The 3,752-nt window shown below is 49.5% G+C and overlaps 1 pseudogene; it reads left to right on the top strand.

The window, feature by feature from the left end:
* The first annotated feature begins 9 nt into the window (after positions 1–9).
* On the top strand, positions 10–147 carry LOC119348593 (annotated as a pseudogene).
* Positions 148–3,752: the final 3,605 nt, after the last annotated feature.

Genomic DNA, 3,752 nt, shown 5'->3' with positions numbered 1-3,752 from the left:
GCCGGAAAGCCCATCGATGACGATGAGCTTGTCTCCTACATCACCGCCGGCCTCGACATGGAGTACCAACCCCTCGTCTCCGCCAACGACGCGCGCACCGACCCATCAGCATCGATGACCTCTACGCTCAGATGAGCAACTTTGATCAGCGCCTCGCTCTCTACAACAACTACTCGGGCGGGGGCTTCAAGTCATCTGCTAACACGGTCTCTCGCGGCGGCGGTCGCGGCGGTGGCGGTTCACGCTACCGTGGACCTCCGCGCGGCAAGGGCAAGCCGCCATCTGGTGGAAACAGCAGCGGCAGCAACTCCTCTCGCGGCGGCGGCGGTGGCGGGCGGCCCTCCAGCAACAACAACAGGGGCCGCCGTGGTGGCAGGCCTCGCGCCAACCCTGATCCGCCACGATGCCAAATCTGCGGCAAGCTAGGCCACACCGCCCGCGACTGCTGGTATCGCTATGAAGATGACGGCGAATCCTCACAAGATGAGAAGGTTGCAGGCGCTGCTGATGGCTCCTACGGCATCGACACGAACTGGTATGTGGATAGTGGTGCAACTGACCACATCACAAGCGAGCTGGAAAAGGTGACAGTTCGTGAGAAGTACCGTGGGCAAGATCAAGTTCACACTGCCAACGGAGAAGGTATGAGCATTAGCCACGTTGGTCATTCAGTGCTTAAACCCCCCCATAGAAATATTGGTCTAAGAAAATTTTTGCATGTCCCTAGTGCCTCCAAAAATCTCCTTTCAGTTCATCGCATTGCCATTGACAACCATGTATTCCTTGAGTTTCATCCGTTTTTCTTTTTGATCAAGGATCAGGTCACGAAGAAAACTCTGTATCGAGGTAGATGCATTCGAGGGCTGTACCCGTTGATTCCGGAGTTTAGGAGATTGAATAAACAAGCCTATGGTGTCACCAAAGTCTCTTCAACACGGTGGCATGATAGATTAGGGCATGCATCCTTTTCTTTAGTTGAACATTTGCTTAAAAAGAATAAGCTCCCGTTTGTTGGTGAGCGAGATCATGAAACAATTTGTGATTCATGTCAGTGTGCTAAAAGTCATCAATTACCTTATCCTGTGTCTACAAGCATCTCCACCAAACCTCTTGAGCTCATTTTTTCCGATGTTTGGGGTCCTGCCCCTAAATCAGTTGGCAGACACACGTATTACGTAAGTTTTATCGATGACTATAGCAAGTACACATGGATCTATCTCATCAAAAAGAAATCTGATGTTTTTCAAGTCTTTCACAACTTTCAAGCACTAGTAGAAAGAAAGTTTGATTGCAAAATCCTAGCTCTCCAATCCGATTGGGGAGGGGAGTACCGTAACCTCAACTCCTTTTTTCAGCAAATTGGCATATCACACCACGTGTCATGTCCCCATGCTCACCAGCAAAATGGATCAGCTGAGCGCAAGCACAGGCATATAGTTAAAGTTGGCCTTGCCTTACTTGCTGCTGCCTCTATGCCTTTGAAATTCTAGGATGAGGCTTTTCTCACCGCAGTCCACCTCATAAACATGTTGCCAAGTAGGGTCATCAACAATGAATCTCCAGTAGAATGTCTCCTTCATACAAAACCAGATTACACATCTCTACGAGTGTTTGGGTGTGCGTGTTGGCCGAATCTTTGGCCATACAACAACCGCAAACTCATGTTCCGGTCAAAACAGTGTGTTTTCTTGGGCTATAGTCCACAACATAAGGGTGTAAAGTGTCTTGACGTATCCACTGGACGTGTCTATATTTTCCGTGATGTTGTGTTTGATGAAACTGTTTTCCCTTTTGCACAACTTCATCCAAACGCCGGAGCCCTTCTTCAAAAGGAGATTCTTCTTCTCCCTTCACATCTCGCCGGTCGTGACAATGGGGATGTTTTGGACATTGATGGTCAATTATTGACTAATCCTCTTACTAATGATGGTCTTGAGTCTTGTGATGCAACAGAAAAAAATTGTGCAGAAAATGGTGACGAAATCAGCCCAAATCATCATTTTATGCTTCCTGGACAAAACTGCAGCAGCATCAAAGCGGATCTCCCTCGGGATCCAGGCGCATCCCCCTCGGGATCGCTCCTGCGCCAGTCTGCCGTCCTGTCCCCCGCCGGATCCGCGTCCTCCGCGCCAGGCCGATCCGCCTCGAGCCCCGCGTCGCCACACGCCACCAGCGGCTCGGTGGACCGCCCGGTGGTCTCTCCGCGCCAACCAACCAGCGCCACGCGGCGCCAACTCCAGCCGCACGCGCCTGGTCCCGCGCTTGGCCCCGCAACTGGTCGGTTTGGCCCCGACACGCGCTGCTACGCGCTGCTACGCGCGGCGGCCATCCCGGCTGGATACGGCGCTGACTCCGGTGTGGATCACGCTGCAGTCCCCGTCACACCGGCGCAATCATTGCACCATCATGCGCCCCCCTGCTGGATCGGGATCCTCTGCGGCGACTTCTCCTTCATCTCCACGTGCGCCGGCCACAGAAGATCCGGTCTGCATGTCCTCGGCCAGCGAGCCTGCAGCCGCTCCTGGCGCTGGATCTTCTGCGGCTCCTTCTTCACCACCTCGCACTAGGCTTCAGAGGGGAGTAACTCAACCCAAAAATTACAGATCTTTAGCAAAGTTTGGACTTGCTTGTGTTTCACATGAACCAGATATCCCATACTCTGTTGCAGAAGCTCTAGGCGATCCAAAGTGGCAGAAGGCTATGGAGGATGAATACATGGCGCTCCACAAAAATAAAACTTGGCACTTAGTTCCAGCGTGTCAAGGCAAAGGTAAAAATGTTATAGATTGCAAATGGGTCTTCAGAATTAAAAAGAAGTCTGATGGCACCATAGATCGTTATAAGGCTAGACTAGTTGCAAAAGGCTTTAAACAAAGATACGGTCTAGACTATGAGGATACCTTTAGTCCTGTAGTAAAGGCTGCTACTATTCGTCTCGTTTTGTCTATTGCCGTATCCAGAGGATGGAGTCTACGCCAGCTAGATGTTCAGAACGCGTTTCTTCATGGTGTTCTGGAAGATGAAGTGTTCATGAAACAACCTCCTGGGTTTGAAAACAGACAAAAACCCCTCCACATATGCAAGCTTGACAAGGCTCTATATGGATTAAAACAAGCTCCTAGAGCATGGTATTCTCGGTTGAGTTCAAAGCTTCAAGGACTTGGGTTTGCTCCGTCCAAGTCTGACACCTCATTGTTTATTTTCAACAAGTCAAATACATCTATATTTGTACTTATATATGTTGATGATATTATTGTCACAAGCTCATCTGATGAAGCTATTTCAGCACTGCTCAAGGATTTGAACTTTGAGTTTGCTCTTAAGGATCTAGGAGACTTGCACTACTTCCTTGGCATTGAAGTGAAACGAAGTGGAGATGAGCTTCACTTGTCTCAAGAGAAGTATGCCATTGATCTTGTAGCAAGAGCAGGATTGCAAGGTTGCAAGGCAGCTCCAACACCTCTATCCAGCTCTGAGAAACTATCCTTAACAGAAGGGAAACTCTTGAATCAAGAGGATAGCACCAGGTACAGAAGTATGGTTGGTGCACTGCAATATTTAACTCTGACTAGGCCTGATATTTCTTTTGCTGTGAACAAAGTATGTCAGTTCCTTCATCCACCCACTACAGTACATTTGACAGCTGCAAAACGCATACTTAGATATATCAAGGACACTTCCAGTGTTGGACTCACCTTCACCAAGTCACCGTCAACACTTGTAAGTGCCTTTTCTGACTCTGATTGGGCAGG

The sequence above is a fragment of the Triticum dicoccoides genome, unplaced genomic scaffold, assembly GCF_002162155.2.
Source record: "Triticum dicoccoides isolate Atlit2015 ecotype Zavitan unplaced genomic scaffold, WEW_v2.0 scaffold97250, whole genome shotgun sequence".
NCBI lineage: Eukaryota > Viridiplantae > Streptophyta > Magnoliopsida > Poales > Poaceae > Triticum > Triticum dicoccoides.
Note: the sequence above shows the minus strand (reverse complement) of the source record. Positions and strands in the feature narration are given on the sequence as shown.